We start from the raw sequence: 16820 nt of genomic DNA on the forward strand, positions 1-16820 counted from the left end.
ACAGGCAAACATGACTTGGCTAACCCATTTGCTTCTTCACAATACCAAACTCTGCCTGCATAAGACTGATGTTGTAATTGAGCTACTAATTAAACTTCTAGTCTTATGATCAAGGCTTTGAAGAAAAAAATCAATGTGTTTGGTATAAGTCAGTTTCAAATGTATCAGATTAAGGAAGAGTCCTTTCAGCAGTAGCTGTTGTACTAAAGGGAAGGGAGAAGCAGAAGGAAGGATGTCGTAGACCAGTTTTCTCATCCTGGATACAGAGTAGAATGATTTGTGAAGCTTTAAAATTATCAATATATCATCACCAGTAATATTGGTGGTTTAATTGTTCTGGAACTGGGAGAGGCATCAATATTTTTAAGACAACTTAACAGGCAACTGCAAGGGGTCTCAGTTTGAGAACCATTGGCTTACAGGAAACAACTTAGAAGAACTTTCAGCCAGAGACTGACATAACCCATTTCTTTTTTGAGATGTTATCCCACTATCTTCCACAAAGCATTGACCAAACATAAAGACCATGAATTGAAGATTGGGGCTGTTATGGGATAGATAGGTGCGTTGTATTTATTTCTTTCTCAAAGGACACATTGGGCATACCATCTCTCTCTTCCCCCTTTCTGAATTGCTTTTTGTAGTTGCATTATATTGATAGACCTGAAATAGCTATTTTATATCTTTTGTATTTACCAAAAAATAATAAAGGATTTTACAACCTTTTGTCTATGAGATTGTGTAGTGGTAATTCTTCAACTGCCGTTAAAAGCATGATGTTTGTTATTAAGTACCATTAAGTAATAAATACAGAATACTATAGATAGAGTAGTGTAACACAGTAGTCTATTCATTTCTAAATAAAGACTATGAACAATATAAATTATATATACCCATTTTTAAAGCTCTACGTTTGAAGTTTTCCAGACAAAAGCTAGCCATAACTAAATAGTATATTTAAATCTTTTGCATAGTGCACAAGTCATTGCATTAATTTTCTTTCTCCAATTAGCAAGTTGTTGGTCTCATGCTTTGCAGTAACAATTATAGCCCAAAAGAACCTTACTTGTTAGGCCTTCATATATGTTATCAACATCTGTTAATTACCACCAGACTCTTTCCATACCTACTGTTATTATAACAGTAAATCATGTTACAATCTGTTCTAGCTCTACAAGATTATTAGTTCCTAATTATCATTTGAGCAACTTAGCAGGCAAGTGATTAAATTAAAGGGGAAAAAAAAGAGACAATCACTGAAGGCTTTGAGGATGCAGTTTATTTATTGTCTAGTAGAAGGCTGTGGGTAGATATGAAAACTGGGGATTTGATCTGAGGAAATTAAACACACAGAAAGAGATAATTAGATCTGAAGTATATCTAAATGATATGGCTATTAGAAAGATCTAGGACATAAAATTAAGCAATCTTTTTGGCTAACTGGATTTGGGGACTGGTGAGGGAAATGCTTATGTTATTTTCAAGTTTCTAATTGGTAAAACTGTATGGATAATAATGTGCCTGCCTCTTCTATAACATTATTCCATTTTATATTATTAGGTAGAACATGTTGAATTATTTGTCATATAATTTCTCATGAATAAAAATCTGAGACCTAGATAAGATTAACCACACACATACCAATGTTCCCTAATTAACAACCAATTAACAATAACAACAAAATAGCTGAAATAGCAACAAGGAAATATAGCAGCTTTGTGTATAAATACTTCTAGTACAATTCAGTTTAGGGTTACAATACTTTTATCATAAGATATTTCAGGGCTAATTTACACTGTAGTTAAAAGGCTTTTTTAAAAGATTTAGTTGAGGTATGAAGTTAAGAGAATGAAGAGTAAGATTTGAGAGAACTGAACACTGGGGAGTCTTCCCAAAACACAGATACTTTTGGTGAAGATTCTGAGGAATTGGGTAAATTAAAAGAATATTGAAAAAAATGATGAAAGAAAACTTTTCAATCAAAGTTTCAGTTGCATTAAAAAAAGTCCTTTTGAGATTTTCTTGGCTCAAACTTTGATAAGCAGTAGGTGTTTCTGTGGAAACCTATTTATAGCAGAGCTGTATATTTGAGAAAATGGGAACAAGATGTTCTTATTAGAGCTATGCTCCTTTCTTAATATCTCTGTAACAGAAAGAGTTATTGGTGATCTATATAAAATAGATTTATTTCATCCTTTAATTATATTCTAAGAAGTTCACTTATGAGTGCACATAAGAAATATTAATGTATGCTACACAAAGTTCAAAATTTAATCTGTGTTACATCCAACATGCTGGTAAATAGGAGAACATTTTGCACAGATAGTTGGTGTTATTTTTTTTGTTTGTTAACTCTAGTTTATGTTTTTTTTTAATTTGGGTAAATTTATTACAGTGACTGTAAGTGTAAAATTTGATGAATTTTGACAAATTTAAACAAGTCTGTAAGCAAAAATACAATCAAGATGTAGAACATGTTCCTTCCACAGAAAGTTTAATCATGTTTCCTTCAATTAGTTTCTGTTATCCAGAGGCAAACATTGTTAATTCTATCAGATCTTGCTTATCAATCGGCTTCATATAAATAGAATTATGCAGTATATATTGTTTTGATGTCAGTATTTTTACATTTAACATGATGCTTTTGTGAATCAATGTTGTTGTGAGAAGGAGTAGATTTATTCCATTGTATAATATACAACAATATGTTCACCCATTTACCTGTTGAGAATGTTCTTTTTATCTCTAATTTGCTAAGTTTTTTTTATGATTATGAATAGGTGTTGAATTTTTTCAAGTGATTTTACTGCATCACTGAGATAAAGTTTTTTCTCTTTCTAACATAGTGACTTTCATTGATTGAATTTTGAATGTTGAATGAATTCTGCATTGCTGGTACAAATCATACTTGGTAATGTTGGTTTATACTTTTTAAATAGTGCTGAATTCTAGCAAACATATATAGAGAATTAATATCTATTCTACATAAATTATTCCAGAAATTAGAAAGGGATAGAGTATTCCTTAGCTCATTATACAAGGACATTATTCTGATACTAAAACCAGACAGTCATTACAAGAAAAGAAACTACAGACTAATGTCTTTCATGAACATAGACACAAATGTCCTGAATTTGATTTTATAGCATACCAAATCAATAATATGCAAGACGCAAAATACATCGTGAGCAAGTACTGTTTTTCCCAGGCATGCAAGGTTGGTTTATCATGTGATAGGCTGAATTTCCCACCAAAATGTCAATGTCTGAATCCCTGGAATCTTTGAATACGTTAACTTATGTGGTCAAAGAGATTTTTTAAATGTGATTAAGTGAGGCATCATGAGATGGGAAGATTATCCTGAATTATCCAAGTGGCCCCTAATTTGAAAACCAGTATCCTTATAAGGAAAGTAGAGGGAGATATAATTACAGAATAGTAGTGTCAGAGTAATACAGCATGAGACTCAATCAGTTGTTGTTGGTTTTGAAGGTGGAGAAAGGGGCCATGAGCCAAGGTGACAAAGGTAGTCTTTAGAAGCTGGAAGATACAACGAAACCGATTTACCCTTAGAACTGCCAGCAGGAACAAAGCCTGAAGATACTTTGGCTTTAACACAGTGAGATCTATTTCAGAGTTCCAACCTCCAGGATGTAAAAAAATATATTTGTGTTGTTTTAACACAGAATTGTGGTTTTTTAAAACTAAGTTTGGAGCAATTTGTTAGAGTAATAATAGGAAACCTCATTAACAGAATAAGAAAAGGCGTATTTTTATCTTAAGAGATGCAGAAACATTTGAGTGTGCCTGCAAAAACCAAACAAAACCCCAAACAGCAAACATTCATATTTACTTAAATGTTTTTTTCTTTATGTCTGGAACAGGACAAGGAAGTCAACTTTCACATATTTATTCAGAACTACTACAGTGTAATAAGGTCAAGAAAGGGGGGGGAAAGGTGCAGACTTCCAGTTAAATAAATAAGTTATGGTGATGTGATGTACAGCATGGTAACTATAATTAGAATATTGTATTTCATATTTGAAAGTTGCTAAGGGAGTAGATTTTAAAAGTCCTTATTGCAAGAAAAAAATTTTTGTAAACCATGTATGGTGACAGATGTTAACTAGACCTATTGCGGTGACCATTTTGCAATGTATACAAATGTCAAATCATTATATTGTACAAGTGAAACTAATGGAATGTTGCATGTCAATTATTCCTGGACAAAAAAAAAAAGAAAAAAATGCAGTAGATTGGAAAACAAAAGAAATATATATATATATATATTTGCAGTTATCATAACTGTTTATCTAGAAAAATCCTAACAAATCTATAATCAGCTAGTAGCATGGTCAATGTGTTTAGCAAGGTTTCAAGATACAAGGTCATAATGGAAAAATTAATAGATATTATACACTTAAAATTGGTGCTTTTTATTTACATAAATTATACGTAAATAAAGCTGATTTTAAAAACAAATTTTTTAAAATGCTTAGCAGAAGTAGTTGGTGTTACCTGAAGATTCACAAGTCCTATATAAAATAAGTCCAGAGCCTCCTGGGTGTAGTCCATTCTTAATGTGGTTTCCCTCATTTATATCACAATTTAATTCATTACGCTTTTATTTCTTATTCAGGGACACCAACCATGTTATGTGTTTGCTGGTTCTTACAATTCAGATTTTTCTTAACCAAGTCATAAATGTGGCTTGTTGTATTTAATAACATCTGGGATTTGCATTTCAGGAAGTACAACCACACTGTTGCTAGGGGATGCCATATATGTGTAGGACTCTGGAAGTATTTGCATATTTTACTTCAGTATTTTATTTCGTTTTGAAGGAAATGCTAGAATTATAAAGTCTAAAGGAACATATACTATTTGTCCAACATTTATTCTGTTGTTTTGTGAATTATTTTATAACAGAGATAAAAAAAGTTTCACTGGTAAAGCACAGGAGCTACGATGATACATAAATTCATAGAAAGTCAGTAAGTTAATTTCCACCTGTCATTTTTGATCATGAAGTATTTTCCTCTCTATATCAAAAGTGAATATCAAAGCCAGTCACTTTCTAGTAGTGTTATTTAACAAATTTCTTAATCAATGAGATATGTGGATATAGGATGAAGATTTTCCTTTTACTGACCTTTTCTGAGTACCTTTATCATGCTTTCTATGAGTCTAATTTTATTTGATATGAAATCTAGGATTAAAGTGATCCCCAATATATGCTCTGAAAAGAAAGGAAGACTCTCTCAATCATTATATTCAAGCACATTGTTATATCTGTAGAATAAATTTCAAGGTAATGGATGGTCCAGAAGAAGACAGGAAATGCCTCTATATCACTTTTTCACATTGCATATTAATAAGACTGTATCTCTTCTGGGAGATCATTCTTCATGTCTCTAGCACATCTCTAGACAGTAACAGCCTTAAAAGCTAAAAAGACTATCTCCATATGGGCCAGTGAACAGATATATTTATATGTGGAGATAATCCATGTAAGTCCCCTTCCTTCCTCTGGAAGAGGTTTGCTTATATTCCAGGAAAAATAAAATAGAACAAAATAAATTGTTTCTCATGGGCAAAGTGTGGGCAGTTTGTCAGCAGTCTCTGGTAAGATAGGTTCCCTAAACTATTTCTCAACTATGACTCAGATCACTGTGTACTCAGCATCCATCTAGGCACATTCTGTGTGATTCCCATGCTTGAAAGACAAAGGAATCTAATGTGAACATGAAGTCCGTGTTCTCTTCAGTGCCATGAGCAATATTCTGTCTACATCCAATTAAGCTCATTGTTTTATTACTAACTATGTCTATTAATATGTGTGTGTGTATACACAAATAATATATTTGTGTGTATACATACATATATGCAAATATGTGAATCTTATACATATTTTAAAATTAAAAATATCTTATAAAGGTTAATAAAAATCCCAAACATTAACAATTTAAATCAACAGTTTGAATGAACACAGCTTAAATTCTGAGAGTATAATTGAGCAAAGCAAGAATTAGGTTTCACTGAAGTATAATTCTAAGTCCCATTTACTTAAAATTATGAAAGGCAAGGATATCACAAAAACAAAAGAATTTCTAGGCAACTATCAGCTAGAGAACTAAAGCATTAGTAGTGGACCTGAAATGTGTTTTTTAAATTTTCTTCAGAGACAGACCAGGGGGAATAAAATGGTCCAGTAAAACTCCCTTAAATACATGTTATTGGAAGAACTCAATTAAAGCATTAATGGTATTTAAAAGTGAAAGAGTCCTTACCTATGGAATATTTTTTTATAGAATGTATCTTTTTGGTAACCAGGTGATGGGTACTAAGGAGGGCACATGCTGTGATGAGCATTGGGTGTTATATGCAACTAATGAAATCGTTGAACACTACCTCAAAAACTAATGATGTGCTATATGTTGGCTAGCTAAACATAATAAAAAGTTAATTGATTAATTAAAACAGCAAAAAAAGAAATTAAAAAATGTATCTCTCTAGAACTTTTATGATAAACAATCTGGAATGGATAGATTTATTTGTTGGCTCTTTGCAAAATATTAAATAGAGCAATTATTCGAGTATAAAATGGAAGAGGTTTCTTAAATGAAATAGTTTCCTTGTGTGTAAAGTATCATTTGTTAACCTCACATGTAAGTGCTAGTCCACATCTCATACTAATGTGGCAAGAAAGAAATGGGCTGGCTGAGTTGGCTGTTACTGCTGATTTCTATTTTACCTCTACTTAACAACCGCTCATGCCCTCAAAATTATTAGTAATACATGATGTTGGGTAAAAGTTCTGCTTCTTGTAAATCTGATTTATCTCCGATCTAAAGCAGATTATTATTTTTTAAAATTCAGAATATCTAAAACTAATAAATTTGAGAAAACTATATATATTACAACTTATAATGAAAGAGATTACTCATTATATGCAAGAGCTCTTTGTCCACAGCACTTGAGTTTCAACTCAGCATTTCCAATCAGAAATTCTATGACCTTGAGCAACATGAGAATAAACAAAATGCTATAGTATTTGGGGTCCACACTCAGTGTTTTAAGAGAAAGAATTTAATGTTAAGAATTGTTTCCAAGTTTTGGAAAACTGAAAGAAATATAGAATATTGAACAGTGAAGTAACATGGACATAGTAACTCCTAGAAAGAATCATGACCAAACTAGGAGAAAAATGAAGCATGAGTTGGAGTTATAAGAACTTAGACATTTGGAGATGGGCCCTGTGGGTCAAAAACCTAGACCGTTGAGGATATGTTTCTGATGTTGGCAGTTCTAAAGAGTAAGAATAGGTCTCTTTCTGGGAATAACAAGCAAAGCTAGATAGCAAATCAACTTTCTCTCCTAATGTGGAGTATTGCTAAGGCAACATTTAGTAGAACTCTGAGAAAACAGGAAGAAGCATATCCCTTCTTATTCCCTCCTGCCTTCTAATTTCCCTAAAGTGCCCCATACTGGCAAAATTTCATAGAAAACCAGCCATTAAAGTTTTAAAAAGCTTGCATTGCCTAGCCCTGGAATCATAGAGTATAGAAGGGTGAATTCAGTGTTTATATGCAATAATAGTCTAGTATTGGCACAATTTTCTCTCTCAAAATATTGTTATGATGAAGAAATGAGTTTAATGCGAAATCTGGCTCGCATTAAACACTTAATAATTGTTTTCAATTACTAAGTTATACAGAGAAAATTTTATTCAAAGGAAAATTAAAGCTAGGCAAGAAATCCCAATCAAGAAAAAAAAGAAAATTAGCATAATAAAATCAGTTATTCTATTTCTTCTTGACAACTGAATCTGTAGTACTTTGAACAATGTCTGGCATTCAATGGGTTTTCAAAAATATGTGTTGAGTAAATTTTTAAAAATATCACACACATTAGTTATCTATTACTATGTAACAGAGTATTCTAAACTTAATGTTTAAAATAATAATTTTTTCTTCCATAATATCTGTAGGAGAGGAATCGAAGAATTATTTTATTTAAGTGGTTATTCTAAACTTAATGTTTAAAATAATAATTTTTTTTCTTCCATAATATCTGTAGGAGAGGAATCAAAGAATTATTTTATTTAAGCAGTTCTGGATCTACATCAGTTTGCTAGCTGGACATGCAGGCACCTGAAAGATTGGGGGTAAATCCACTTTCTGACTCAAATAGCTATTGGAAGTCTCCCAAAGATCTGTTTCAAAGTTCACTCATATCGTTGTTAGGAGGAGGGTTGGAGCTTATTCAATGCAGTTGAAAGCTTATGTCCACAGAGAAATCTCCACTCAGATGTTTATAGCAGCTTTATTCATAATTGCCAAATTAGAAGCAACCAAGATGTTGTCAGTACATGAAGAGATAATAAAGGGTGGTACATCCAGACAATAGAATACTATTCAGCACAAAAAGAAATGAGCTTTCAGTCCACGAAAGGTCATCAAAGAACCCTGACTTTCCATTACAAAGTGAAAGTTATCAATCTGAAACAACTACATACTGTATGATTCCAACTACATGACATATTGGAAAAGGCAAAACTGTGGAGACGGTAAAAATACTAGGGGTTGCCACCAGGGGTAGTGGAGCGATGAATAGGTAGAGCGCAAAGAATATTTGATAGAGTAAAAATATTCTGTAAGGCACTGTAATGATGGATACATATCATTATATATTTATCAATAAATAATTTAACATTTCATGGAATGTTAAAACCAAAAGTGAACTATAATGTAAACTTTGGACTTTGAGTGATTATGGTGTGTCAATTTAGGTTCATCAGCTGTAAGAAATGTACCACTCTGGTGGGGAATGTTAATAATGGAGAAGGCAAGATATGTGTGAAGTCAGGAGGTATTTGGGAAATCCCTGTAACTACCCCTCAATTTTGCTATGAACCTGAATTTCCAAAAAATTATCTTAATAAAAAAGAATAAATAAATTTGTTCTAAAAACATTTCTATATATGTTCTTACTCTAAAAATACATATGTAAAAATAATTTTACCTGATGTATATTTATGCATTTAATTAATTTATTATCCTTACCTGTTTTTCAGTGTGTAAAATGTTCACCCATATATTTTCGTAGGTACTCATTTTTGCCTTCATTCATGAAGGCAGTGATTGCGGTATCAACAACAAAAAAGTCATGGTCATAATACAACCTACCTTTAAAATATGGATTAAAAGATGTATATTGTTAAAGTCACACATTTTTTTATCGAAGTTCCATAAATATAAAAACAGCATTAGTATAGGTACAATGGATAATTTTTCTAGCTTTAAAAAATAGTTGTCAGAGATTTAATTTAGTGTTCTATTTGAAGTTCTCTTATCAGTCCATTCTTATAACCAATCTTTATTAAAAAGATACTCCAAACAAGCCTAAATAGACATTGTACTACCTTATAATCACTAGAGAAAACATTTGAAATCTACAATATTACTGTATAATTTAAGGTGTCTCATAAAAACACAATTACTTGTATCTCCTGCTGCCATTGAAAACTCAGTGGTTGTTGATTAAAATTGAATAACATATTTAATTTATAGTTAGTTTTATATAGTCAATGTAGTGTTCTGAATTTTGCAACAAAGGGGCAAGGTGGGTACCTAACATAGATAAGCAATTCAATTCAATTTTCCTATCTGCACAATTTATTTGCTCATTTCATTTCAAAGTTTCATATAACTATAGACTACTGTTAAAATTAATTTAAGTTCATGTTAAGATCACTTGAATATTTTACATATATTCATCCAAAATATACATATGAGGTATCTTGCCAGATCTCTTTGCTTCAAAGCACAGTAAATTTTCATAATTGCAAAGTAATTGAGTAAATGGAAGACAGATTAGAATTATATTTTGTAGAGAAAGCATTAACATCATACATATGCATATTCTGCAGTTTTAGTAAAAATTACTTTTTAAAATATCTGAGCTGAAATATGGTAATTATTGTTAAACTACACATGTCAAAATAACACATTTATGTGCTCCCTATGGCAGCACATATACTAAAACTGGAGAAGATTAACATGGCCCCTGCACAAGGATGACATGCAAATTCATGAAGCATGCCATATTACGTGCAGTTCCCTGGTGAACCCTTCGCAGATTAACTTGGAAAAAACGATATGATTGAAAGCACAATGTGAGACACTGAATCATGAGATTGTGATATTTAACTAGAAAAAGATTCCTGTAAAGCCAACTGTGACATGTGTATGGAGCTTAATTACACCTGAAAAAATAATACAACATTCACATTTTTAGGAAGCGTAAATAGAATATTTATATATAAGTTGGGAAATATTATACACTTGATTTTTTTCCCTTAAATCTTGAAATGTGTCCTTGACCAATTTGGATAAATGTGTTCTCTGAAGTTTTCAAATTAAATTTGCACTGTCTAAACATCTTGTTTGGTTCTACTAGAGAGAAATTCTATGCTTGTGTTAGGGAAAGCTCATAGTTGTACTTCCCAACTCATTGTTCAGTAAATATATTGATTTGTCAAATGTGGTATGGTGATTTTTTTTTAAATGAATGAAAAATTCACTATTGCAAAAGTACAATATTTGGTTAGAAATAAATGAATGCCAATATTTTCTTTCTACCTTGTGTTCAAGATGTGGTTGACTGAATTATTGATCCTGATTTTTCACTCCACAGTAGGTATTATACATCTACAAACTTGCCAAGGCTTCATGATGGCAGATTGCACTTCATCATCTCTTGATTTGGGGCTTGACCAGATTGTTTGTTTAGGTCAATTTAATGTTGATGGGTGTGAAAGAAACAGAGGCTCCAAATGCATTCATGTGTTTGGATTGCATTCTTGAACTCTTCCATTATGAGAAGATTGTCTTTTCAGTCTTATCTAATATTTTTCTCTCATTAACGTAATGAATATATCTTCCAATATTACATTTAAAAACCTTCATATTTATTATTTCATGTTTAGTTATTCAACTCGGGATTTAGTTTTTGTTTGGAGATAAAGTAAAAAACAAAAAAACTTGTTTTATTTTCCTTTTTTAATGTGGTTACACTGATATACCAGTATCACTTATTGAAAAGTATCCTGTCCATATTTCTTTATAATGCCAGTTCATCTTCATGTCATTGCTACTATGTCAGTGGGTCTGTTTCTGGATTCTGTATTCTGTTTCATTAATGCACATTCTATCCATACTGTACTGGTTATCCTTTTCCCCTTGAATTACCTTGGCATTTTTGTCAAAAATCATACTTCAACATGAAACATATTAAAAAATAGATTCTTTTTTTTATCTTCAAGTGACCCTTAACTATTCTTAGCTTTATTGACTAATATATTTTAAAATCAGTTTCTCAATCCCAGAAAAATACTCCTTTGAAATCCTTTTCCAAAATAGCTGTACCAATTTATATCCTCGTCAGTGATGAATGAGTTTCTGATACTCCACATCCACAACAAAATATGCCCGTCTGTCTATGTGCAGTAGTATAATAATGAAAAAAGTGGTGAGAATGACTTTCTAGGCTTGTTTCTGATTTTGCACTTTTAATATGAATGTAGTGATATTTTTGAAAAGACACCTTGTATCCACAAATGTGCCCTCCTATGTTCTATCTCTAGTTTTGTCAAATGTTGTCAAGGTTTCATTAGTTGCTATCTTTAATTGTATTAATTACTTTTTGTTTATCTATCAAGATGAGCATTTGTTTTTAATCTGTATCTATGGGAGATATAAACTGCTTTTTAAGCCTTTACACATATTTATATTCTAGGATATACCCGAGTTCGTCATGATTTGGCTCTGTCTGTTGTATATTACTGGACTTTATTTGTTAATATTTTATTTTATATCTACCAATTTACATATATATTCTTCTATTCATGAATATTTGGGTTTGTAGTTGCCTTTCCTTGTAATATTTTTGTCTGACTTTGATATCAAGATTCTATTAATCTCATAAAATAAATTAGGATGCGTTGTTTCTCTCTAGGTACAGTTACTTTTCTTCCAATTCTAATAGTATATTGTGTTGAATTAAGGGATTATAATGAGTAACAGTGGTATCTATTTGCTAGAGAATTAGCACATTAGGAAAATAGAATATATAGGCAGGCCAATTTTATCACTTTAGTATATCTGTAATAGCCCATAAAGGTAGAATTGAGCTCAGGAATGTTTACATATTTTATATCATTTAAGAGGTCAGTATCACTAGACAACTAATCACAATGATAACGACAAAATAAGTTGGAGATGAAATTTAACTCCTCAGATCTATACAATTTTTTGTTCACTTAAAAAATAAGAATTATTCACTGAGTTTCTTATTCACTGTTTTGTTGTTGTGTTTGTGGGTACTTTTATTTACATGTACAAATAATACAGATATATTGTAATTCTTTGTTTAAAAGTAAATCTTTAATCTGATAGACTATCACAGTTAAAATAAACACTATAATGATTGTTTAATTTCCAGAATGTGACAACGGGCAAGACTGAATTATGAGACAAAAGAAATCAACTGATTGTGCTAGCTAGTATTTGGCATTTAATTATTTGAAATATTTTTAATGATTTTATTGTTAAAAAGAATAACTAATTTGAGTTAATAGGCATCATTTGAATTAACTTGGAAAAAGGAATGGGATAGTGTTCAGATGAAAGGTAAAGTTCACTATTGTGTAATATCCAAATGTATTTATACAATCGAAGTCATACTCTCAAAACAATTTAAATATACATGTGTTTTTGATTATAGATAAATCTGTTGCAGCTCTATTTCTGCAAATCCTACACAGTTAAACAATCTGGCAAATTAGCACAGCTACATTATGATAAGCAATTGCTTCATATGAATTTTACCCTGTCAAATGACTGTTTGAGTTAATTTATTAAATTAGTCATTGTTTTGATTCCATATACACAAAGATATCATTCAGTTAATCAAAGTAAGCATTTGAGATATTTCCTTTCTCTTTAAACACTAATTTTCAACTTCATTACATTTTAAACAAAGATAATTATTACAATTTGGAAACCAACTTGTGTATGTAATATACATACATTTGAATACAATGATACATTAGAAGTTCATTTGCATGTATAATAATTCAGAATGTGTTGATTTTAATTCCTTCTAAAAATTATCATATCTCTTCCCCTGGAATATTTTATGCAGTGAAAAATTGAAGTCAAGATAACATAGATGATCTGGGTGAAAAGAATGATATTTTGTGGAGAAACTTATTATTAAGAAATTTTTCTCTGGAAAGACAACAGGATATAGATGATTTTATGCCATATAAAGGAAACAACAGACCTAGATATACTTCTTTATACTGTGGAGGCAGGAAATATTTCCAAGAATATCTGTGTGCCATGCAAATTAAAGGAGTGGAAATAAACCAGGCAAGAGAAGAGGGCAATAAATTTGTATATTGTGACAGAGCAGCCATTTAAGTTGAGGAGAGAAGTAGGGGATTGCCTGCAGTTAGAAGTTTGTCTTTGAGAAGACTGGCACCATTCTGATAAAAACAGTCAGAGATTATTAACAGGCTTGAAACATCGTAGGTGCTAGAATGAATAAATGGATTCTTAACTAGGAAATTAACCTAAAAAATGCTTTAAAGGAATTATGGGAACAAATCAGGTAAATCATATAAAGAGTACTATTGCTGGACCTAAGTGAGTAGTTGATTGCAATAGTTTACATCATTAGACATATAAAACTGAATTGCCTTAGAGGCTGAAGGAGTAGAAATGAATATATAGATCTACAAATGTTTTAGGGAAAAAATGATGTCAGAGTTGGTAGGTGCACTGTGTAGGGACTGATAATTACCTTTAGGAAATAGTCTTAGAAAAATATTTTAAGGAGACAATTATAGTTTGCTTAGTTATCTGTATGAATTTTAGAGCCATATATTTTCAGACAAAGGGCTAGCACAAAAATGCTGAACTTTGTTTAACTATAGCTTTCACCATAAACCAGAAATGTCTTCTTTTGTTGAAGATATGAGTTATAAGTAACTGTTCAGCTCTAAGAAAAATGATTCCAATTTGGGACGGTTAGTCCCAGAACAGTGTTAGTGGTATTAACAAGCATAGGTACATTCCTTATCATGAAACAAGAAGCATGAAGCTGTAAGAAGATAAAATAATTCAGACAACATACATCATTAGCGTTATTTGTTGTCATAAATAATAACAAGAAAAGTTCCACAATGAAATAGAATTGATTTAAATGATACCTGTGATGCCAGTAACTACGCATAGTTACACGGTATTTATTACCTGTAGTTTTTTTTTTTCAACATGAAACATTAGTATATCAACATAAATCATAATGTGAGAGCTTTAATTTAGTTTCAGAATTAATGTGATATGAAAGTGTTTAGAATATGCTTTCTTGTTGCAAAAGACAAATAGCAATTAAAATTCCACATTGATGCTCAGAGTGATACAGAGGCCAAGTAGAGTTGTACCCTGTTGGCACAAGCTGTATGATATGATTTTGTTCTTTACTCTGAACTCTAAGACTTGCTTTTATTCCCACAGTGATGGTTATACTCCAATCACTAGGAAGCAAATCGATTCTGCATTATAATTGCATAAATTTGTTAAACTGAACGTTGGTAATCCTTCAACTAAGGAACTGACATTTTGAGGAGAAAAATGGGTTTTGATATGGTAGGAAAGAGTGAAGAATTGCAGACAAAAAAAAAAAAAAAACAAAAAACCAAACAGGTAGCATCCTAATGGGTGAAGTTGTGGTTCTTATGACGTTAGTGCTTTCTACTGTTCATCTCCTAATACTACTGCATAGAGTTGATTCTTGCAGGAAAGTAGCTTTCTGAAGTGTCTTAAAGAATCAGATATACTCAGCTAACAGAGCAGTCTAACGCTGGAGAAACAACAGGATGAAAAATAAGACTCACGTGAATACAGGCCAAATACTGAAAAGCAGAGATATGGAGGTTGTTTTGTAGAAAGTTCAAACTGTATAAGAGTGACGAGAGATAAATATTTGAAAAGATTCTCACGATGAAGGAAGAACATGCATTTAATTACTATACAATTAGAGGGAATTGCGTTTTATTTGCTCTAAATTTCAGAGATGTTGAGTGTTTCTCCAACCCTAACACAGGTAAATTGTAGCACTGTGCCTTCATCACCTAGCTGATAAAACTCCTACATGTGCCTTTAATCAGGATCATCCTTTTTGAGTGGTCTTACTATGTATTCTGGTCAAAATTCCTATGTATAAAATGCTTAATGACTTAACTTTGTATTTGAACAAATAGCATCTATTTATCAGTGAATCTCTAATAAAATTTGAAAAAAATGATAATTTTTCTATTACTTTATACTTCTTAGTTGAAAAGGAATAATACTAATGCTGTTTATGTATTTATGAAATGTCTATAAAAATGTGTGACTTTAGCAATATGTATCTTTTAATCCACATTTTAGAAAGATTTTATATAACAAATTTTATATCTATTTCCTTGACAAATGCACTTTTCTGTTATTAGGAATGGAGCGACATGGCAAGAAAACCATTATTATTCATATGCAAAATATAAAAATAATTTTTATAATAAAATAAAGGAGGTGTCCAGTAGAAATTACATAGCTCAAAGTTCAGTATTCCTTAAGGTATTCACTTCAAAAGTGTATATGCTTATTTAAATAATGCTACTCTGTCCAAAATAATTTTGAAATTTACCTTCTACAACTGCTTTTAGAAATATTTTACACTATTCTTTTTAAATGATTTTTTATTATATTATGTTAGTCACCATACAGTACATCCCCGGATCCCGACGCAAAGCTCGATGATCCATCAGTTGCGCATAACACCCAGTGCACCATGCAATACGTGCCCTCCTTACTACCCATCACCAATCTATCACATTCCCCCACCCCCCTCCCCTCTGAAGTCCCCAGTTTGTTTGTTTCTCATAGTCCATAGTCTCTCATGCTTCATTCCCCCTTCTGATTACACCCCTTTCTTTATCCCTTTCTTCCCCTACCGATCTTCCTAGTTCTTATGCTCCATAGATGAGAGAAACCATATGGTAATTGTCTTTCTCTGCTTGACTTATTTCACTTAGCATTATCTCCTACAGTGCTGTCCATGTTGCAGCAAATGTTGAGAACTCGTTCTTTCTGATAGCTGAGTAATATTCCATTGTATATATATGGACCACAGCTTCTTAATGCAGTCATCTGTTGAGGGGCATCATGGCTCCTTCCACGATTTAGATATTGTGGACAATGCTGCTATGAACATTGGGGTGCATATGGCCCTTCTCTTCACTACGTCTGTCTCTTTGGGGTAAACAACCAGTAGTGCGATGGCTGGATCATAGGGTAGCTCAATTTTTAACTTTTTAAGGGACTTCCACACTGTTTTCCAGAGTGGCTGTACCAACTTGCATTCCCACCAACAATGTAGGAGGGATCCCCTTTCTCCACATCCTCTCCAACAATTGTTGTTTCATGCCTTGTCAATTTTTGCCATTCTAACTGGCGTAAGGTAGTATCTCAGCGTGGTTTTGATTTGAATTTCCCTGATGGCTAATGATCTTGAACATTTTTTCATGTGTCTGTTAAACATTTGTATGTCTTCACTGGAAAAGTGTCTGTTCATATCTTCTGCCCACTTTTTGATTTATTTGTTTCTCATGTATTGAGTTGGAGAAGTTCTTTGTAGATACGGATACCAGTCCCTTATCTGTAGTGTCCTTTGCAAATATATTCTCCCATTCCGTGGGCTGCCTCTTAGTT

At 31.9% G+C, this 16820-nt stretch overlaps 1 pseudogene; it reads left to right on the forward strand.

Annotated features, from left to right (window-relative positions):
- Positions 1-10016: 10016 nt before the first annotated feature.
- Positions 10017-10113, forward strand: LOC117803575 (annotated as a pseudogene).
- The last annotated feature ends 6707 nt before the right edge of the window (positions 10114-16820 follow it).

Source organism: Ailuropoda melanoleuca, chromosome 8 (genome assembly GCF_002007445.2).
Source record: "Ailuropoda melanoleuca isolate Jingjing chromosome 8, ASM200744v2, whole genome shotgun sequence".
NCBI classification, from domain to species: Eukaryota; Metazoa; Chordata; class Mammalia; order Carnivora; family Ursidae; genus Ailuropoda; species Ailuropoda melanoleuca.